The sequence below is a fragment of the Trachurus trachurus genome (assembly GCF_905171665.1).
Source record: "Trachurus trachurus genome assembly, chromosome: 14".
Lineage (NCBI taxonomy): Eukaryota > Metazoa > Chordata > Actinopteri > Carangiformes > Carangidae > Trachurus > Trachurus trachurus.
Window position 1 is genome coordinate 5,114,550 of NC_139903.1, and position 24,137 is coordinate 5,138,686.

At 44.9% G+C, this 24,137-nt stretch overlaps 1 protein-coding gene across 1 annotated transcript in view; it reads right to left on the reverse strand.

Moving 5' to 3' along the window:
- jade2 (jade family PHD finger 2) overlaps nucleotides 1–23,699 on the reverse strand; it is a 193,530-nt gene extending 169,831 nt beyond the window's left edge. The window contains exon 1 of the mRNA XM_083987249.1: nucleotides 23,486–23,699. The gene's annotated coding sequence lies outside the window, so the exon portion shown is untranslated. The remainder of the gene's footprint in view (nucleotides 1–23,485) is intronic.
- Between the last annotated feature and the right edge of the window lie 438 nt (nucleotides 23,700–24,137).

A 24,137-nucleotide genomic window follows, 5' to 3' on the forward strand; every position in this document is an offset into this window, starting at 1 on the left:
CACAGGTCGAAAAAACACGAGTTACGAGTTTCCTTGAACGCACCATAACAGTCCTCGTCCCTACGTCACCACATTCACGGCATCCCTTGGCTGCACCAGGGCTGCACACACAGCCCTGCACGCCGTTCTCTCTCCTCATTGGATAAAAACTGTAGGATACGATAAATGTTTTCTCCTCGGCTCAGAGCAGAGCAGAGTGACTGACAGACCCGTGTTTCGGTCCAAACACTCTATGTAAGTGATTGCTGTCGGAAGATATAACTATTTAAGACTTATATTAACACAAATATATCACTTACTTCTGCTTTAATACTAGAAATACTTTACTACACTAATGGAAAAACAAGTCAAATATGTCGTCTTTACATTTTACACAGACGTGAGCGATCTGTGATCATCTCGCTGATCATCAGTCCTCCACATCAGCCCAATAGCACAACAACAGGAGCAACAACAGGCTCCGTGCACGTTTTAATGGTGCAACAGTCGTCGTCCAAAACATCACAGACGACACTTTGACACGTGTAAAAATAATAATAACTAACACGGCTTCACAACAGGATTTGCATTTCGCTTCAGCTTGGAATAAAAACTTTTCATTCAACCAGAACTCTGCCCTCACAAAGGACATGGCAACTTTTCTCTCTCTCTCACACACACACATACACACACATGACATCAGTGAGTCTGTGGCTGGCTGCTGTCAGCTAGTTTGCTGACAATGCTAACCAGCCGTCGCTTGGTTAAGAGCAAAAATCCAGAAACATATTCCCTCTTCCCTGTTCCCCTGAAGACAGCTCTAAATGATTCTCCCTATAATTTTGTTTTTCTTGTGTGTAACATGTGTGCGCGTGTGTGTGTCCTTGTTTTTTATGGCAGCAGTCGGGGAGTAATTTTGATTTTGGTTGCACAGCTGTCCCACTTTTGGTTGCGCTCTCGGTGTTTTAGCAGTAAAGCTGTTCTCCGGTGTGTCTGCTATAATAAAAAAGCGCCGCCTCTAAAAAGCCAAAAAGCCAAAATCCCGCTCTTGATTGTCTGCTTACCCAGGGAAGGAAAATTTGAGCGAGTTATAATCATTTCCTTCCCGGTGCTGCACCACTTCTTCTCACACTGCCTCCGCTTTTTATTTCTCACCGAATTATCGACCGGAGTGGGAAACCATCAGCGGCCGGTCTGGATCGTACTCCGTTTAATTGACCGACAACTTTCAACACAACACAAAACAATCACTTCAGCGTCCTGTGTGATGATTATTACTACTGATGGGCTGGATATTAAAGGGAAAAAAAGCAAACAAACAAACTTGGATTGTGTTTGCTGCCTGATTGATTGGTGTTAGGTTCAGGGTCTGTGGGACATGAAGCCGTCACCGGGGCCTGAACCTGTGATTATAAACTGACAGGACGGGTGTTTAACTTCTTCACCTGGTGGCAGCTCAGTGTGCGAGTGTGAGAGGGAAACTGCTGCTCGGGTAAAGTGGAAAAAAAACTGATGCTAATTGGAAATGTCACGGTATCTCCTTAAACATCTCTCTCTCCCTCTCTCTCTCTCCCTCTCTCCTCTCTACCTTCGGCACACGGCAGCGCTGAAAAGTCTCCAAGTTAATTTTCTCCATCTCTCCATCTCCACTGTCTCACTTTATTCTTTCTCTCCACCTGACGTTCTTCTTTTTTCCCCTCCTCTTTATCCTTTATCCTCAGCTTCCAGGTCGCTCCTCCTCCTCCTCCTTCTCCTCCTCCTCCTCCTCCTCTCACAGCCCGGGTCTCAATCAGTCCAGTGAACCAGAGCCCACACTGGAGATTGAGACATTTCTTGTTCTCTGGAGAGACGGAGTGGGTGAAGGAGAAAAGGAGGAGACAGAAAAGACTCACAAATGTACAACTTCATCTCAATCACTCCGGTGAATCAGACTCCAGGTCTGCACTGGGTTACTTCCTGAGGACAGGAAAAGAACAGAGAGAGAGAGAGAGAGAGATAGAAAGAGATAGAAAGCCGGGGAGAGAGAGGAGAGAGAGAAGACAAACAGAGAGAGTCTGTGACAGTCTGACAAGCGTCTTGCCAAACAGCTGTAACAGCTTGGAGCTGTGGAGCCAGAATTCAAACGTTTACAGCAGGGCTTCAATTTCAGTGCGGGCTTGTGGGTATTGAACATAATTTCATTGATTCCCACACACACACATTTAGGGCGACGTCTGACAATGTTCAGCCGCTGTTTTGCACCCTCGCAGATCGCAGGCCGACTGCCCAGAAGCTCTGCTGCAGCGCACGGAGAAACAGCTGAGAGTGTGTGTGCAAACACACAAAAGAGCCAGGACTAAAACGTCAATGTTCTGTAGGACAACGGAGATGAGAGATGGGAGACCTGACAGAAGAAGAGAGCAAAGAGAAACGACTACGGCCTCAAAGAGACGATCACCGAGAAGAATAAAGTTCAGAGAATCCCTGAAAACTGCAGGAGTGATGAAATCCACCCCGAGGTGAGAGCCGGACGAGGTCGGACCTGTAGAGGATAAATCCTCTGAAGTCAAGTGTTTAAGGGATTCCCCTCCTTAAATCAGCATCAACTTCAAAAACAAAGAAGCGAATGTATTTCTCCTGTTTGCACAGATCTCATATAGAGTATAAACACACACACACACACACGCTCGATTCAACACTACAGCACAGAACACAGAGCCTCAGGCAGCATCCAGCTCACAATATGTTACTGCATGCATCATTATTAGTTCCTCTGCCAAGGAGGTTACGTTTTTAACCTGCTGCTGTTTAACTGTCAACACAGTTACGCAAAAAAAAAAGCAGTGAAGCGGTTTGATCTGAAGCTGTTGGAGGTGGAGGAGACGAGGCCGAGGCTCATCAGGATCATTTAATATGAATGAAAATGTGTGGTCTGGTTTATGATGTTTGTAACGTGCCTCTACAGGTCTGTGCTCTCTCAGTAGTAGAGTATACAATATATATTATACAGTAATGAACCAGAGCAGAAAATCCACATGCAACTAACAAGAGACAAAGGTCAGTGTCCTCATAGCGCCGCCGGCTCTCAGGTTGTATATTGAGTTTTCAGAGCGGAGTAGAAATGCTTCAGAGTCCCTGCAGGACACTTTAGCTCCAGTCAATATACCAGGAAGCATAAAAAATTACAATGATAAACAAAAATGTCAGACAAGAACAAAGCTGAGAACCAACATCACACCTCCCACTGTGCACGCACCTCACCAGAACTGATGAGACATAGAAACCAGACACTGCACGTCCACACGTCCACAGGTCTGAGAGGACAAATCACTTCTGTCTAAAGAGTCAAGTGTAGGTGGGGAAAACAAAAACACCTCATGTATCTGTGTGTGTGTGTGCGTGTGTGTGTGAGAGAGAGAGAGAGGGAAGCTGCGATGATGAGATGGTGACAATATTTACAGGGTTTCTGCAGCCACCTAAAATAACAATGCACTGTGCATTATGTTTTATTCAGTATGTGTCATATTAGCATAAAATGTCACACCTAAAGAGTTACAAAAAAAAAAAAAAATGCAAAAAATTCACCGGTTCCAACTTTTTAATGTGAGTATTTTGTCATTTTTCAACAGCTTGGACTCTTCATTTTGTGTTTTTGAACAATTTATAGACCAAACAGTTAATTGGGTGAATGGAGGGAGTAATAAGCAAAATGAATCTGTACACTGAGTATCTGTAAAATGTTGGCTTTTTCTTTACATAAGAGCTCAGACTGTGTAAATCTGTACAGTGTCCGAGCTAAAGCAGGACAATAGCTGGAGGCGAGCAGCTGTCAGAGTGGATGAAACCGTAGAGGAGAGAAGACAATCAGACAGAATGAAATACAACCATGTGGTGAAATAATGTGGTTCTGGCGTGGCTGGACATTTCTGACATATAAATAATAGGTCTCCTGGCTAAATGAAGGGAAAAATGAAGTTTGGAAAGGAGCAAAGAGAAGGAGAGAGAAAGGAGGAGGGAGGGAGGAAGGGAGGGAGGAAGGGAGGGAGGGAGGGAGGGAGGGAGGGAAAAAAAACGATCAGAGATTCAGAGATCAATACAGTGAGTGAGAAGACAGAGATCATCAGTCAAAAGGAGAAAAAAAAGAGTGATATCCCCAAAGATGGAGGCAGACGGAGAGATGAGAGTTAAACTGGGGAGAGGAAAACATCCAGACGATGTGAGACTAACAGAGACAAACAGACGCACAAACACAGTTACACTTATAAACACACACAAAAAGCAGATGTGTGCACTAAACACACACACACACAAACACATGATGAGCCACCTTTACACTCAACATCCTGCTGTTATCACCATGCTATATTAAACCCAAGCAGCTTCACTAATGGGCTCATTCATTTAAATAATAATAATAGTAACTAAGCTAACGGTGCAAATATGAACTGTGTGTCTGGGAGCAACAGTTCCAGCAAGAGACATTTTTCCTTATTAATATTAAACTTTAATAAGAGGGACCTGTAGCACCGGTGTAAAGTTATCTAATGTCATGTGTCGTCTTGTTCAGACGCTGTAATGGAGAGAAGAAGAAGAAGAAGAAAGAGGAGGAGGAGTGTGGTGTAAATATAAAAGAAGAGGATGCAGACATATTAAATCTGTGTATAAAGACGTACAACCACATGCAAACACACACACACACTGTAACTGTTCCACTGCCTTATAATGAATGATTAATTTTTTATTTTCGTGTCATGCCACCACTGTGGCCCATCCCATATGAGATTACAAGACACCTTTAATTAATAACCGATACAAAAAAGACTACAGTCCTTCCTGTTGGTGTTACCTGCCACACAGGTGTGAAATAAATCAACAATTCAAGGTTACTTTCAGTATTCAAGTATATATCGCTCTTCGTCTCAGTGCCCAAGCCTTTTCAAGAAATAAAGAAAATGCAAAAATATTCAAATGAAAAAGATGTTTTAGCTTCTCAGCATCGTCTAACCACACAAATTCGTTATTTGGATCTACCTTACTACACAATTTTTGTCTTATAGAGTCATAAAAAGGACAGTAGAACACAAAATGAATTTCATTCTCCACCGCCTTATAAGTTACACTATTATTAAAAAAAGGGTTAGTTAAAAAAAACTATAAAAGGTCAGCCAGACAATACACAGTGTATAGAAATGCACACAGCAGCCAAGACACCACTCTGATGTTGTAACACTGACAATAATGATGTTATTTACATTACCACCCTCAGCAGTCTGGTTCACTTCAGTCCACTTCACTAATCCCCCCCACCACCCACCACCCACCACCCACCAGGTGTTTTCAATTACTCTGTCCCATTACACTTCCAGGGAGGGTAAAGTGGGCGGAGCTACATGCACAATATATCTCACCGAGAGAACAAAACTAACAGTGGAGGAGGAGGAGGGGGGAGGGAGGGAGGGCAGTCAAGCTAAGAAAAGCTGTAAATCAGGAAACGTAAGTGAAAACATGTGTGTTGGTCGACTGCAGGTGTGACAGGGGTTTAATCTTTGCTTTTATGAACAACTTCATTATCACTTGTGTAAGTCAGGCATCGATTTACCAGCATACAACCACTTCATTACATCCAAACCCAAACATCAAGCTTCCTTGTCATTATAATCTATACAATAAGTTAATTTATAAGTTTATCTAGTTGGATTTATTCTAGTATATTATCACTAATTTCACTTCACTCATTTGGCTCCAGGTCACGGTCTGTCCCATCTATGTTGTTTTTGCAGTTATACGGTTGTTAAGAGGAAAATAATGTGACCATTTTGACGCAGATTGAGGAAATACGAAACATGCTAATTTAAGAAATGAATGCACTGCATCCAGTGTCTTGAACAGTAGAGCAGATTTGATGTGAGGTGTAAAGCTGACACTTAAACAACCAGGATGACACAGGTTACCTCAAGTCTCCGGCTCGGGTTTTTATGCCCATATATGTGTGTGTGTGTGTGTGTGTGCGCCACATATTTGGTGAATAGTTGAGTGTCAGCCCAAGACATTTACAATAAGAGAAGGTTGACTAATGCATGCTGGGAAAGCCAAGTCGCCTGGGGTGCTAATTAATTGGCTGACGGTGACACCGTGGAGAGTCTGACTGAGCTTTTAAAAGAGGATCTGCTGCTGATGCGCTCTCAAAAAAACAAAACAAAACAAAACAAAAAAAACGTGCAACCGATCCGGACGGAAGAAAAGCAGTCGTATCTGGACCGGCAGCTGCAGGTGGGACAGAAAGCGTGCGTCAGCGACTTGAGGAAGTGAAACACGCCCCGCGCTGCTGAAGTAGGGTGAGTTTCAGTCGGATGAGAGCAGCTGTTACGGCTCCAAGAGGAACAGCGTGCACTTGATGGATGAGTGTTTGAGGGCGCTGCATGTTTACAGCAGCTTTACTCCCACTTCTGGAGCTGCATCACTGCTGCAGGTGAGAACAATGTCAGGAACCCAGCGCCTCGGTAATCCAACTCAGCTGTGTTTATGCAACATAATCCAGTGCTCTGATAAAAAGCTCTCAGCCTTTTGCAATGAGGAAGTTTAAAAAAAAAAAAAAGAAAAAGTAAGTTACACGTCACTTGTCTTTATCAGTTTTGACCAGAATGAGAATCTGACAGGAAACACAAGAGTAAACAAACCCTTCGTGTGTGTTTCCTGTCTCCTGCTGGAGATCTCTAAAATTATGGGATGTAACTGGTGAGGACAGAGTTTCTAGTGGCCTCTGACTATGACGGCGATAAATCCAAGCCATGTTGAAGATGTTCATATTCCAAACTGAACCAGTTTTACAGTTTTACAAATGATGACCGTGCACATTTTAGGGGTTGGTTTTTATGGCACGCTGCATGACCGTCTCCATGGAAACAGCCCAGCATCAACAGCAGGCTGTGTTGCTGCAGCACAGACAGTACAGATGCATCATCCACTACAGCTGAGGATGGTTTGTTTGAGAAGCAGTTTTATGAACAAACACGTGAAGAAAGACGGGGAGAAAAAAAGACACAGCAGATGCAGATTGCGCTGCAGGTGCTTCCAGTCCCAACGCTTTAGAAAAAGTAAATGATTTTGTTTCTCATCTTTTCTTTAAATTTCTTTAGATCGCAGCATGATGTTTTGATTTTTTAGATCTTTTAGCCTCCTTCACTTCATGCAAACAGCTTCTATTGAAGTGATTTCTTGATTCAACAGGTCTGGCAGTGATCAGACTGCGGTGTGGACAGTGAAATTGAACTCAGTTTTCCCAAAAAGTTGTTTTATCACAGCTAGTCTGTCATTTAATAAGGGGGGCAATTACTTTTCCACATAGGGCCAAGTTTGGATAGCTCTTTTCCCTGAAAGGAATAGTTCAACATTTTGGCAAATTGGCCCATTGCCATAATCCCTATAATCATAGCAGTAGGTTTGTTACCTTTAATTGTCGGTGCAAGCTACTTTTAGAACGGCGGAGCAGAGCTGCGAGCTGCTCAGAGCTATGCTACAGGGGCTCATGGGATTTCTTGGTTTCCCTCATCAAACTCATCAAATACACAATCCAACAACTCTAAAATGCTCTGGTGAACAAGTTGTGACCTGCACATTCACCACACTATGAGATAATAACAGAAACCAAGAAATCCCATTAGCCTACGTAGCTTAGCTCTGAGCAGCTCGCGGCTCTGCTCCGCCGTTCTAAAAATAGCTTGCACCGACAATTAAAGGCAACAAATCAGGGATTATGGCAATGGGCCAATTTGCCAATATGTTGAACTATCCCTTTAAAAAATGTAATCATCATTGAAAAACTGCATTTTATATTTATTTGGGTTATCTTTGTCTAATATCCTAATTTGTTTGATGATCATAAACATGTAAGTGTGACAAATACGCAAAAAACTAAGAAATCAGGAAGGGGGCAAATACTTTTTCACAACACTGTACTTTAACTACACCTGGTTTTTCACTTAGAGCAGAATATGACAGGTTGTTCAAGTGGCAAAAATATTATCTCACTACCAATGTAGCTCATGTCTGTGATTCAATAAGTCATTCAGTTTGGCAGTGGCAGTGATTTGGAGGAGGCAGGAGGCCTAGAAACGGTACAAATGAACGTGAACTAGTTCATTTTCATCTTTATGACCTGAACTAGTTCTTTCTAGGTGTGATTGTGAACTGACACTGCAACAGTGTAATGTTCACGTTTGCATTGTGCAGAGCATCAGCTGTGAACGGTGTTTGTGGCAGAGTGAGGAGCAGGTTTATCTTCTCGGCTCGGCTGCTGAAGCCGCTGAAGCTTCATCTGTGTCATTTTCCCCGATAGCAGATGCCACTGTAGATAAAGTGTCATAAAAAATAAAGAAAAAAAAGCAGTGTTTGGTTTGAGAACATCTTGACAGCATCGTGTGGTTTACCAAAGGCAAGAAGAAATGTGTTGGAAAAGTGGTGCACTCCGCTCACATCGTAGCCGTCAATCAAACTGCGACATGTTTTTATTTCTTTTAGATTTTCTGTTAATTTTCTCACTTTCTCTCGCAGGTTGGGACGACTCCTGTGATGTTTGTTCTCAGAAAATGACAAAGCCGAGCCAGACACCTAGCGCGTTAACAGCGAGGGCTGAAAACAAACAAATGATTTTCCCGCTTGATTGGTTTCCAAATTATGTTTCCTACTAATCCGTTCATCATTTGATCTATAAAAACGTCTATAAAAAGATATTTCATTAACGGGGAAATCAAAAAAAAGAAACCCAGAAACGCTCACATTAGAGAGGCTCAGATGAGGAAAGGGTTTGGCTGTCGACCATCAATTAACAGGCAATTAATTGTTGATCAGCAGGCAATTCGTTTATAAAGCACACTTTGATTAATCAGCTAATGGTTTCAGCGTGGAATCGAGGCCGTTTCACTGATCAGCGATCAGCGTGTGCAGTCAGGCGGATCTTTGCGTAAACATGTGTCAGGTTCTGCTCGGCCCTGAGTGAATAACGCAGGATGTTTTGCGAGACTTTTCGTCCGTTTCTGTCTCTCTGTCTCTCTGTCTGTCTCCTCGTTTCCAAACCCATGTGACTGGCCGCGTTCCACTTGTCATTCTGTCCGTCCTTCTGCCTGCCTATAAGCTCGCCATCTGTCTTTCTGTCTGTCTGACTGCTTGACTCTTCTGCCTTTCTGCCCGTCTACCCCCTTTTTACCCGCCATCTGTTTGTCTGTCTGCAAGTATTTCAGCCGCACTGCTTGGCTGCCTGTCTGTCTGTCTGTCTGTTTGTCTCTCTCTGTGTCTCTCTGTCTGTCTGTCCCCCCTCCCCCTCCCCCCTCCCCCCGCCCACAGACAGCCTGGAGATGACAGTGCACCCACTTCAGCAGAAGCACCCGCGTGGCTCGGTGTCTTCTCGCAGCACTTTGCAGCACTTAAGGTCAGCACACAACAATGGTTGCAATGATGGTGATCTATTATTAAAAGACTGGGGCTGCAAAAGGCCCAGCAGGCAACACACACTCTCACACACACACACACACACACACACACACACACACACACACACACACACACACAAACAGGTCTTTCATTGCCATAATTTCCTTTGCCCAGTAACCTCAACCTAATTCTAACCTGAACTTTAAAACCAGGTCTTCACCATCAAGCAGCCGTTTAAAGATGTGAGGAGCAGGAAAAACAACCATGTGTTGTTTATAATTAAAGACTCCATGAAATGCAAAAATGTATTTTCCCGCTTTAATCCTGTGTCCACATCTTAATTGTTCATGGATCTGTTGATATTTGCCACATTTATATCATAAAGTTTTTTATCTGACGTTCGATGACTCATCCTGCACTCGAGGGCGTTCCTAATTCAACATCTAACATGGTTCCCACTCTTTTCATGAAATCATTTTCCAGGACATTTTCAGCCATTACAGTCTGAAAGACATGTTATTACGCTAATACGTCCCCTGTCCCATTCATGCTTCGGAGAAGTGCTCTTTTTGACAGTTGTACTCATATTATAACGTCTCTGGTTGTACCCAACTTTGTACATTTAACAAGTTTGTTTCTGTTTATTCCTCTCTCACCCTCAGCAGTCTGATTTAAAGATGTGGCTCCAACTGAAAATGAAATAATCTCTTACATGCTTAGAAATTATAACAAAGTCATCATAGAACAACACAAACATGTTGTTTTTGTTTTTTAAACCTCGCCCACAACAGCTCTCTGCTCCTCTACCTGTCACTCTGAAAGAAGACTTTATGCTCCCGGTCCAACACTGGAAACACTCATCAACTCAAAGTCTCTAGTTTTCTTTGGAAAACAAATCCTTAGCAGGGTCTGAAAAAGTCAAGCAGAGTTCTGGTAGCTAATGTCAAGAAGTTTTCCAGGACAACTCAAGCTTTTCAAGGACATTTTACTTTTTTCCTCATTTTCCATGTGTTTTCCATGACTGGAAAATTGGTCAACCATTTTCCAGGTTTTCCAGGACGCGTGGGAACCCCGATATAATAAAAACTGTTTCTTGAATTTATTCGTCCCCCCCACTGAAATATAAATCCTGCCGGTCACACAGGTCCACAGTGTGTGTGTGTGTGTGTGTGTGTGTGTGTGAGGGAGATATGTCCTCCACAGCAGCAGATGATCCCACAGGTGGTGCTCACACAGTCGATGTGATTGGCTGCTGTAGACGAAGATCAATACCCATCCCATCCCTAGCTTCCTGTTTTCACCAGAAACATGTGATCGTACTGAAGTGCACAGCCTTCAATCGCTTCAGCATCAGCTGATCAGAAACTGATAAGCAGCATCAGTCAACAGTCCTGGTCCCTGTTACAGTCAACAACAACAGACCCATCGTCATGCCAACACGTTATCACCTGTGAGTTAGAACCACTCAGAGAGGACGGAGGCAGGTCTGTGTGTTTTATTTTATTTTATTCTAATGAGGTGTGATGCTGCTGTTGGTCTGAACTCAACTCCTTCTTTAATCACATGTGGAGCTGCAGCTGATCTTTAGAATAACCTCATGAATTCATAATGTAGAGCTTCTTCTTTTTTTTTCTTTTACATGTTCCTGGACCATCCCCCTCCTCTGTGTGTGTGTGTGTGTGTGTGCATGCATGCATGTGTGCGTATGTGTGTGTGTCCCTCTCTGTTTAGACACTCTGGATCTTTCTGGTCCACTTTACAGACACTCGACCATTCGGAGTAGTACATTTTGATCTTGTCAGTTGATGGTTAATGGTTGGTTAACGAGCACAGGCCATCAGTCTGAAATGAGCTCTCTCTCTCGCTCTCTCTCTCTCCCTTAACACACACACACACACACACACAAACACACAGACACACACACGTAGTGCTCTCTTGAGATGAGTAGGCAGTCTGGCTGTCAGGAGAAGCAGACAGAGCCATCAACAACAAACAGACAGCGAATAACTGCTGGAACATCTGGACACACAAACACACTCACACACACACACACACACAAATACACATGCACACACTCACACACACACACAAATACACATGCACACACACACACACACACACAAATACACATGCACACACTCACACACACACACAAATACACATGCACACACACACACACACACATGCACACACACAAACACACACATGCATTTGTTGTTTTAATGTATAAACCACAGCGAGCTTATAAAGAGAATATTGTTAGTGCAGACGATGAAGGTGAACTCACACACAAATACACTGTAATGACATAAGCATCAACAACAATCTGAAGAGGGTGAAGCTGTTTGCCAAACAGCTCACACACACACACACACACACACACACACACACACACACACACACAGCTGGCCGGTGCTCAGCGCTCCTTGAGGAGCCAGAGGTCAGTCAGTTTGATAAAGAATCCTTGCATATAAATTGCTTCATAACAAGTCATCTCTCTGAGGCAGCGCCATGGCTGTATATCTGTGCATGTGTGTGCGTGTGTGTGTATCCAGGGTGGAGGTTTGAATATTGGTGCATTTATGGTGTGTATTTATCTGCCTGGGTGTGTGTGTGTGTGTGTGTGTGTGTGTGTCTCCGTCTTCCCTTATGACTCTGATCTGTCTGTGTGTATGTGTGTATGTGTGTGTGTTGAGATCCTGCTGCCTAGGGAACAAACCCCTCCTGCAAAAAAAAAAAGAAAAAAATCCTAAAAATCCTTTTGGCAGCAACAAAACCAAGAAAACACAACTCCACCTCTCCTCTTATCGTCTCCTCTCTATCTCCACATCTTCTTCTCCCCTTCACTGCTGCTGCTGCTCTCTCTCCCTCCTCTCCAGATCTCCACTCATCCGTCCATCATCATCTCTCTCTCTCTATCTCTCTCTTCATTGGTTCTGAAGTTTTGATTTTTCTGTGTCATCTGCCTTTCACTCTGATCAGGGTCTTTTGCGCTTTGTTGTAATTTGTGATTAACAACAGAGAATTGTGGTAAAGGACGAACCGGTAATAAAGGTTTATTTTAAAAATCAAATCTCTCTTTCTCTCTCTCTCTGTTTCTCTCACTGAATATTTCCTCTTCTTCACAGGGAAAAAAAACAACAGGCAAGATAAGATGAGTTGGACAGGTGTGTGTGCATGTGTGTGTGTTTGCTACCTTTCTGTGCAGTGTTAATGTGCGTACGAGTAAGACAGCAACAGCTAGAAGGCATGCAGGGAAGACTGCAACACACACACACACACACACGTCCAAGTCTATTTTCACTCTTTCCTTCACTCAACTCCCCAATTCATCTTCCACACACACACACACGCACACACACACACACGCACAGACAAACAGCTATTTTTGGACAGAGCCGCTGCAGAAAGGGAAGGTAAAAGAGAAAGGGGGGGGGGGTTCACACCGACGAGTTTGACAGGTGTAGAAGGAAAGAGCACCGAAGAAAAGAATCACAAAAGATTTATAAAGTGAGGTTCAGAGACCAGGGAGAGAAAAGACAGAGACGGAAAAAGAACAAGAGACAAAGAGAGAGAGAGAGAGAGAGATGAAGAAAATAGGGCAACTATTATGAATGAGCTGAAAGAATCCAAATGTCAGAGTGTGTAGGTGCATATTTGAATGTGCGTGTCGACCAATCTGTGATGTCAGTTATCAAGTATTTAGTATTTAACTTCAAACACACACACACACACACACAGTAAAGATTCATGTTGCTCGGTAGGAGAGAGAGAGAGAGAGAGAGAGAGAGAGAGAGAGAGAGAGAGAGAGAGAGAGAGAGAGAGAGAGAGAGAGAGAGAGAGAGAAAAAAAAAGAACGAGGAAAAAACACATTTGACACACATCACACACATCAAACGTCCCGCGCTAACAGGTGTGCAAGAAAGAAGACAGCGACCTACTCAAAAGCTGAACATGAAAGCTAGACACACACACACACACACACACACACACACATACACACACTTCTGGCTTGGTGTGTACGGACAAAATTGGAAAGAATCCATGTTGCAGCTCTCAAATATTTCAGCAGGAAGACTTTATGTTTTCGGTGTTGTGGGGGGAGGGGACAAGTGTATGTGTGTGTGTGTGTGTGTGTGTGTGTGTGTGTGTGTGTGTGTGTGTGTGTGTGTGTGTAGGAAGATTTATTTCCCATCAGCCACTGGGGTAAACATGGTGCATCTGTTGCATCATAGTCCAGTAACATGAAACGCTGGAAACAGTTCTCTACTGCAACGGTTATGTCTTAGCTGAAGTTTGACATCATTGTGCAACGATACATTATTGATAGAGATCAATCGTAAACTGATCGTCTCTGGAGAACTGATTGATCGATTCCTGACAGACTGAAATATTACCATTATTTTAGCGCACACACACGATCATCGGTGTTTGGAGATGATGCAAACTGACGACTTTTTACTCCAGACCCTGCAGCACACGTGCACACAGGCTACGTTCACGCTGCAGGTCTTAATGCACAATTCCGATTTATTGCTCAAATCGGATTTTTTGTTTGGCTGTTCACACAACGTCTTTAAACGTGGCCTGTCTGCGGATTGCTGTGTGAACAGCTCACACTCCTGAAGTGACCCACCGGTATTGTAGGACTTGTAGGCTTAAAGCAGAAGTAAGCGATCCGGTCATTTTGGCTAATGCTGCGTTCCAGGCAGGCTTTTGAAACCGTAAATTACAGCTTCAAGTCACGACTTACGACTTTGTAGCGTTCCAGGCAACCCACTCGCGTTTTTCTGACCTGTTTTACCTGTGAAAGTCACTATAACGGCCACTCGTAACTTCCGACCCGTGAACTCGTACCAGATCGAACTGGTATGACTTCACAGGTCGGAAAAACACGAGTTACGAGTTGCCTTGAACGCACCATAACGTCTTGTCAGCCGATGGAGTTAGCAGCCCCCGCCCTCGTCATGGATCTATTGGTCCTCGTCCCTACGTCACCACATTCACGCGCATCCCTTGGCTGCACACACAGCCCTTCATGCCGTTCTCTCTCCTCATTGGATAAAACTTGTAGGATACGAGAAAAGTTTTCTCCTCGGCTCAGAGCAGAGCAGAGTGACTGACAGACCCGTGTTTCGGTCCAAACACTCTATGTAAGTGATTGCTGTCGGAAGATATAACTATTTAAGACTTATATTAACACAAAAATATTGCTTACTTCTGCTTTAATGCTAAAAAAAAATTCACATCAGATTCGAACCTTGGTCTCCCGCGTGCTAGAGTAGCATCTCTCCCCACTACGCTATCAACCTTGCTCTGATATCCATATTTTGATTCTGTTCCTGGCTCCCGCCTGTGGCACACTTTTTTTTTCAATCAACTTTGTTTGTCATTCATTTACAAAACAGTGCAGCGCGGGTCAGAATGACGTCAAAGTCGCATTAAATGCGTCCTGGCTGTTCAGATTGCTTCGCATTTTAAAAAATCTGATACATATCCGATTCAGTACCACATTTAAAAGTGGCCTGAATCTGATTGGAAAATGTCAGATTCAATGCGACTTGTGCTATTCACACTGTCAAAAGCAAATCAGATATGGGTCACATATGAGCGAAAAAAATCAGATTCAAAATTGTCCATTGTTGTGAAGGTGTAAAGTGTGTGAGGTTGTGTGTCTGCAACCAAAAAGGTGAAAAAACCACAAGCACACGGACAAAAACCACAGCACGCCGCGGTGCTCAACATCTCAGCCGGAAACTTTAATGACGTACTCACAACACACACACAAACACACACACACACACACACACACGAACATCTCCTGACTGACTGGAAAGCTCAGAGCCACTTAAGAGCAGTCATGAGTCACTCTCTGATGCTGATATCACCATCACCATTCCCATCAGCCCTCTCCCCTGTGGTCCCTCCCCCCTCCCTCCTCCCCCCTCCACAGGGACCCACTGGGGGGGGGGGGAAGCTCGCTCCTCATGTCAGATCCAGAAGACCGCAGTCTCTGTAAAGTAAATTAGTTTTCCGGTATTGCTCTCAGGGGGAAACGAAGCCGCCCCAACTCGAGTGTGAAAGAACAGAAACAAAACAAAAAAAAACCTCCAAACGCTGCGTGTTGCTGCTGCTCGCTGCAGCCCGGGTTAAATAAGGAACACTGGCTGACGATGCTTATCTCGAACGTAGTGTTGGTCCTTCAGGGAAAGTGAATGAAGGAATGAATGAATCATCTTGTACGTGCCAGTGTTTAGTCGCTCAACGTTAATGACGTCGACCACTGACGAACCCGGGAGGTTACAGTTATTTTCAGCTCATTCAGATGCTTCTAAATGTTTTTTTTGTTTGTTTGTTTTGTTTTGGTTTTGGTGGCATTTCCGCTGGCATTTCATTGAGGCAGCCTGCAGCCTCACCTTTGTTCTCACGCTGAAATCTTTCAATCAGGAATAAGCTGATGCTGCTTGGTCTCCTGCAAAATTCACCTAAGCCTCACTGTTGCAGAGAGACAATAAAATCATTTAGTTGGTCAATTAAATTCTATTTAAAGGGATAGTTCAACATTTTGGCAAATTGGCCCATTGCCATAATCGCTATAGTCCTAGCAGTAGGTTCATTACCTTTAATTGTCGGTGCAAGCTATTTTTAGAACGGCGGAGCAGAGCCGTGAGCTGCTCAGAGCTACGCTACGGAGGCTAATGGGATTTCTTAGTTTCCATCATCAAACTCATCAAGTGCAAATCCAACAACTCCAAAATGCTCTGTTGGACAAGTTGTGACCTGCACATTCACCACGCTATGAGATAATAAAGGAACGTTATGAGGCGGAGTTGTTTTAGAGGCAAATGCAGAGAGACTGTTTGCTGAAAAACTGCCCCCGACGGGAAAGCACATCAGCGGTTTTGCATGAATTTACCAAACCAAGAAATCCCATGAGCCTCTGTAGCGTAGCTCTGAGCAGCTCACGGCTCTGCTCCACCGTTCTAAAAATAGCTTGCACTGACAAATAAAGGTAACGAACCTACTGCTATGACTATAGGGATTATAGCAATGGGCCAATTTGCCAAAATGTTGAACTATCCCTTTAAACCTTATTTTGCACTCAACAGAGAAAGCAGGTTTGAATATATAGATATCTGTCAGCATCCGACCAGAATGAAGAACATTAAAATAGTAAACAGTGTCAGTATGCTGCAGCTAGAGTGAAACCAACCTGCTGTCACATTTCTATTGTCAGAATTGGGTCGATTGATTCTTTATTTATGCATTAATCAATTTATTTGCAGTCAGAAAAACCACTGGCCGTATCCACAGGGTTGGAACTTGAACGCCTCTGAGCGATTAGCATCTGGAGTCCGTCTCTGAGACTGGAGCTTCTCAAATCACACTTGATTGTAGCTGTTGGAAATAAGCACGAACACTTCAGCCCTTCGAGAAGAATCATAACAGGACGATGATTTGACAGCGTCCAACACTCGACACGGTGAGAGATGAGTTCTCACGCTGTGGATCAACAACCAGAGTTGCTCAACACAACTCTGAGTCTTGGAGCAGAGAAACAAGACGAAGAGGAGGGAGGAGGACGAGCGAAGGAGCGAACAAACGAGGGAGCGGAAGCCAGGGAGGGAATAAATGAAAGGAATTACAGGAGAAACTCACTAAGTACAAAGCTGTACACACACACACACACACACACACACACATACATTGAGTACATTCAGACACAATATGCACGGCGGCCGAGGAGGCGTCGGGTCAAACAAACGAGCCGCAGAAATCAAATAGATTTCCTTTATCACCTCGCTGGCTCCAGCCACCAGAACATTAACACAATATTTATTGATGCTGCCACTGCTCCTGCTGCTGCCGCTGCATTATGAGAGCAGGAACGAGAGAGAGAGAGAGGAAAACAGAGAGAGAGAGAGAGAAGTAATGAAAAGAAGAAAAGAAGGAAGAGGCAGAGGTCCAAATAATTTTCTAACTAAGCCTCCCACTCCGTCTCCCAAAATCTGCTGACAAACAATGAAGGAGGTGAGTCTGAGCCAGCGAGGCTGGGGCCCTGCCAAAAACCAGAGAGGAGAGAGAGAGCAAAGAGGAGGGGGGGGAGGAGGAGGAGGAGGAGGAGGACAGGTGGGAGGAGGGAGGGAAAGAGAGAGAAAGAAAGAAACAGAGAGAGAGAGATGGATTGATCCATCGCTCCCCATCTCCGCTGCCATCAGGAGTTCATTAGCTCCTGGGAGGGAGTGAAGGAGGGATGAAAAGGAGGGAGAGATGGAGGATGAACACACTGCCCTTCACTCCCTGCGACCCCGGCTACCACCTCCCTGTTTATCTACCTGCCCCCCCTCCTCCTCCCTCCTCCCTCCTCCCTCCTCCTCCTGCTTCCTGTCCTCTTTCATCCTACCCTCCCTACATCTCCCCTCCCTCCTCCTTCGTGTCCCTGTTGGCTTCACCTTCTTGTCCTCGCCTCCTCCCTCCTGCATCTCTCCTCACCTCTACACCACCGCTCCTCCTCCTCCTCCTCCTCTGTCCTTCCTCTTCCACACTGTTTATCGCCTCCGTTTCAAACTGGATCATTTTTTTAAAGCTCAACAACTGCCATTCATTCGCAATATAACAAAAAGTACAGTTATTTAACCTGCCTCCACCTCCTCCCTTCTTCTCTCTGAACCTCAGGTCTTCTGCCTTTTTTTCTTTCTTTCTTTTTTTTATTAACTTTGATGTATTTGCTGCTTTTAAATACACACTGAGTGCAAGTTAAATGTTCAAGGATGCTCACGGTGAGTCAGAAGCTTATTTCCATACCGGATCACCAGGTGTTCAAACAGCAAAGGAAGGTCCAACATACTGTTTCTGTCTCTTGTTTACTTGCTCCACTCTCTCCCCACAAACACACACACATATATATATATACACACACACACACACACACTCCTGAAACTCTTCCCATCAGGAGCTCAGGCAGCATCTGTCAGCCTGTCCATCACTCTGCTTACTGCCTTCAGACATTTCTTTTTTTTTCACCCCTGAAAGACGAGTAGGAGTTTTTTTTTTTTTGCAAGCAGGCAGATAGAGAAGGAGAGAGAGGAGGAAGAGTGTGATGAATTATAACACAGTTCAATAAAGATAAAGAAAGAGTCTTCTTAACTATTGTTTTTTTTTTTGGAAAGATCTATACGTGTGATATACGTGGTGACGGTTGGCGACGCCCTCCCTCGACAACCGTTGTGGTCTCGTTCAGCCGCTTACTGACAAACGCCCTTTTGTAAAAACACGTTAAAACTCACAACCGCTGCTGCGTTAACTGACGTATGTGATGTCGTGGACTGAAAGGTCGTGTTAACCACATAGATCAGCCATCTAACCATCCAAGCTGAGGGACCATGTTCAAGGCTACTAATCAATGACCCCAAAAACCCAAAGACGCAGCAGATCTTCACACTGCAGAAGCAGAAAGAAAGAAACCAGAGAAATGTTGGATGAATCATATTATGAAAAGTAAACCCATGTCAGATCGTCTCTAACGCGTATGAAGTCCTTCATTACGGGACCGTCGCCGTGGTTTTCTGGCTCATTTGAGGGGAAATGAAGAGATGTGAAATGAGTACAAACGATGAATCATAACCTCGGTGAGGTTCGCTCTGATCATATCGCTGTCAACGCCGTCATGGTAACAACACAGACTTTGCTGTGAACTATGACAACAACAAAAAAAAAAACTACAAAAAAAATATAAAAATGGATCATTAATTTTATCTGAAAAACCATCTGCTGCACCAGAACGTTCACTGCTCTTATTCAGTCAGCGAGGGACCGGCGCTGAGCGATGAAGCTCATTCCAGATTACTCCTGCAAAAAAGATCTTTCTGTGAAATATAAGTGTGTGTGTATGGGGTGTGTGTATGTGTGTGTGTGTGTGCGCCACTTCTTTCCTCCTCTGTGACTTGTGCAGGTGTGCAGACTTTGCAATTATCCTTAACTAACAAGGCTGAGTCACAGTGGAGCAGGAACAAAATTAAAACACCACCACCACCACCACCCCTCCTCCTCCTGAAGCCTGACGTCATGTCCTGCCCACTCAACAGCAGGTTAACACACACACACACACACACTAAGGAACCCACTAATGAGGCACTAGGCCACAGCAGGGTCATCTACTGAGCGCTAACACACACACACACACACACACACACACTGGCTAATGCATGAAAACATGGCTGCAGCGTTTAATCCACCACATGGTCGGTTTCATGTTGCAAAGCTGCATGGGAGGAAACCAGGACAACGTTTGTAAGAGTTTCATAACGTCTCCTTTATCCTGTCCACTTCCTTTAACTTCCTTTATTCAACATGATAAAGTCACGTAGAAAACATCACAACACTTCTTTATTGTCTTTTTTTACTAGGGATGTCACGATTACAGATTTATAGGTACGATTATTATCAGAGAAATGATCACAGTATTACGATTACCATGATTATTATGCATCAATTAATTTCAAACACTATTAATGTGTTAAGTCAAACTAACCCTAAAGTCAAATATAGTTAAAATATAATTATATTACTAATTATTTCCACAAAGTATCTATTAAAATATGACCAATTATTAAAGTGTTTGAAATATATAAGTCATTAATTGTCATCTATACCAAATGTTTAAGTTAATTTTTATCTTTTTTTATTATTACAAATGACACTGACTCTAGCATTTAAATTCCTACCAATTGGACCAGTTTCTGTGCATTTACCTTTACTTTGGTGCACATCTGCCAATACAGTTCTGACATAATCTTTTTTTGGAAAGTGACGGTATTTAGGAATCTTTACGATCAATTAATTGTGGCGTTTAATACCGCGATTAATTGTGAAAACAAGTAATTGTGACATCCCTAAAACTTCAAGCATTAACCACTGAATCAACAGCAGGTCTGGACCTTTGTAACATCTGAATATCAAAGCATATGGGAACTAACACACCAGCGACAGCACGCACACACAGGTTAGTTAGTTAGTTGGTAGCAGAGCAGAGAGCTGGTGACATGACAGCTAGCCAACACGCCTCCAGGCACGCACACACACACACACACACACAAATCCCTCAGCTCACTTAGTTCCTATCCTTCTTATCTGACACGTATTACTGAATCACACACACACAGATACACACATACATACAGACACGCTTCTGCCCTGAAGCCTTCTATAGTCGTGTGTTAAAACATGTGTGTATGTATATGTATGTGCGTCTGTGTGTGGGATTGAGTGTACAGTTTGCGTGACGTCACTGGGCCATTCATGAACAACCCTCCCCCTCCCCCTCCTCCTCCTCCTCTTCCTCCTCACTACGTAGCTGCTAATGCGATACAACGTACCACGTGGGGGTCCTTACCCCCTTTTCCGACCAATCAGAGCTCAGCGCTTAACGCAGCAGACACAAACACACACACACACACTCATGCTACGCTGCTACACCCCCGCCCACACACACGTGTGCGTATGTACACATGTGAGGCTTAAAAGGTCTGCACGCTCGAGTTTCACATAACACACTGGACGGGGAGAAGTGATACATATGGACACCCACACACACACACACACACACACACACTTGTTCTTCCAGCTGAGCGTCCAGAGAGAGATCACATCTTGATGGAGAGATGACGAGGAGGAAAGGAGGAAGCATGAGTTGATGATGGGGAAAGGTTTAATATATGGAGGATGGATGGAGAGAAAGGGAGCGATGGATGAGGTGGAGGGATGAGGATGATGAAGGAGGGATTGAAACATGGACGAGTGTCTGGAGGGCAGCCATCACCAAAAAAAACAGAAAAAAGAAAAACGGATGCAAAATGAAAACAGCTCCCATCCCTGTTCTCCTGCCTTGTAAACAACCACTGTCTCTGGGCGAGAGAGAAGAGAGGAGAGGAGAGGAGAGAGCCTTGAGGGAGGGGAGGGAGGGAGAGAGAGAGAGAGAGAGAGAGAGAGAGAGAGAGAGAGAGAGAGAGAGAGAGAGAGAGAGAAGACAAGATAGCACTGCATCAGGAAAGATGTGAAAGACAGAGAAGGGGGGGATAGAGGGACTGAGACAGAGTTGTTATGCCCCCACACGCCATGACTCATCTCCGGTTTCATACCCAGCAGGAGGAGGGTTATGTGTGTATGTGTGTGTGTGTGTGTGTGTGTTTGTGCGTCTGTGTGCGAGAGTTTGTTGAGAGAGAGAGAGAAAGAGAGAGAGAGAGAGAGAGAGAGAGAGAGAGAGAGAGAGAGAGAGAGAGAGAGAGAGAGAGAGAGAAAGAGAGTCGCACATGGATCTGCACTCGAATATGTGTTTAAAGTGAGCAGGAGACACAACACCGAGGGCTGGTGGTAGGTAGGTACATGTGCATGTGATGATGATGATGATGATGATGGTGGTGGTGGAAGAGGAAGAGGATGAGGAGGAGGAGGAGGAGGAGGGGGGGGGGGGGGGGGGGTACAGTGTGACAACCGGGAACATTTAACAAGCCCCCAGATGATTCGAGCTTAATTGATTCAAGACTAAAGCCAAGTTCAGTTGAGTTGAGCCATCAGAAAATTAATACTCCAAAAAAAAAAGAAAAGAAAAAAGAAAAAGAAGAAATCTGGATAAACGGCTACATCCATTAATGATCAGCACTAATAGGCAGACACACACACACACACACAATATTCTTCAGAGGTTCTCCAGGCAATTATGACGAAGAGCAGAGCAGAGCAGAGCAGCACACATCAGCCACAGAGCAGGAATCACACCAGAGGCAAATGCCCCACTTCACTTCCACCCCATTAATCCTGCTCACACCGGACGACTCCAGCGTCAGCAGCACCTGCATCCACATGTTCAACCCCCGAGATGCTGCTGCTGCTGCTGCTGCTGCTGCTGCTGCTGCTGCTGTTGTTGTTTATGAAACAGCCACACTCATCCAACCCAGGGACACAGATAGCACTCTGACTTAGATGAGGTAAACAACAGCCAACACCCCCCCCCCCCCCCTCCTCCTCTCCTCACCACACACACACACACACACACACCCCACCCTCCTCTGTCCTAAAGCCAGCTAGATCTGCACAGCACGAAGCAGCAGGAGGAGGAGGAGGAGGGTGAAGGAGGCAGAGAGGAGTTGCTCTAATTCCTTGATGTGTGTATGTGTGTGGTTGCGTGCTCAGCCTTCCTAAAAGCACTGCTGCTCCCCCTGGTTTCCTCTCCTCCTCCACCACCACCACCCCTCCTCCTCCTCCTCTTCCTCCTCTTCCTCTGAAGGAGTGAAGGAACCTGCGAATCATCCGAGGACTGTGAACGTTTGGTGCCACCACCCTGCCTGCACCCAGACCTGCTGCTTGATGCTGCTTGATGCTCCACATACAACTTCATCGCACATCATCCTATGTGTCTATACGTGTGTGTGTGTGTAGCCCCATGCATGTGCGTGCATGCATGTGTGCATGTGTGCGCCTGCAAGTTCAACTCACATTCCTCGCTACAGTGCAGCAAATGAGCCTATTTGTTGCAATTACGCGCAAAAAAATAAATAACCCACACTTGGATCCGGTCCAGCTGCACACACACACACACACACACATTGCTCCTGCTCACACACACATACACACACTTGATTCCCACCGTTTATTACGTTGCATTTTGCAGCTCAACATGGCCACAAGTTTATCCGGTTAATTTCAGCTCGGGGTGGCTGCAACACAGCGCTCCTGGCTGCTCGAATATTTATCTTTCCTTCATTGCAACGCTTCTTTTTTTTTTTTTTAAATAAACGCATCACCTCCTCCTCCTCTTGGAGCAGCGTGCACGGTCCGTCCAGGGCACCGACACCGTCCCCCAGCTCCCCCTGCTCCCCGCTGACTGTGACTGACAAGCCCGCTGCAAAAAAGTGCGTACCAAGCTGCTGCCCCCGCTGCTAGCAGCCTAGCACTGGCTCTGATACTAGCAGCACTAGCAGCAGCAGCGGCAGCGGCACAGTGCTGGACTTGACTGCTTCTGCAACACTGACACTTTTTTCAGTTTTTTTTTTTTGCGTTGATCTCCATGTCTAAAAAAATAATAATAATATGCGTGTGTTTTTACCTTGATCGCAGTCAGCTTCGGGTGCAGAGACGTCCTCAGTCCTGGACGGCGGCCGATTCCCAGAGATTAGGAGATCATTGGGAGCCAGGCACATGTAGTTTCACAGTGGAGGGTTTAGCACTAGTTCAGTTTGCCCACTCGGTGCCCTGCCCGCTGCCCGCTGCCTGCTGCCTGCTGCCTGCTGCCGGGCTGCTGCTGCTGCTGCTAAACCAACCCCCCGACTCTGGATCCACGTTGGGGTGACAGGACTGTCCCTTCCCCTTTCCTTTCCTTCGCTTCCCTCCCTTCGCTTCGCTTCCCCTCACGGTGCGTGTTGACAGCGCGTCAGCTCCGTGAAGTGAACCTACCGACCAACCACCGACGAGTCCAAATCCGGAATAAAATCCTCCTTTAAAAAAAAAGGAAAAAAAAAAAAAAAAAAAAAGTGGCAGCCGGACTAAAGTTGCAGCCTCCGCCAAGTCAACAACAACAAACGCGGCGCGGTGTCGGTGCTGCCGCCGCTGGTCCCCGCTGCCCGTCCACCGCTGTGTGTTGCTTGTGTTGTGTGTGTGTTGTGTAGCAGCAGGCTGCGAGCGAGGTGCGCACTACACTAGTACACTACACTACATTAGCGCTCACAGGAAAGCATGTCGCATTTTGCAAAAAAAAAAAA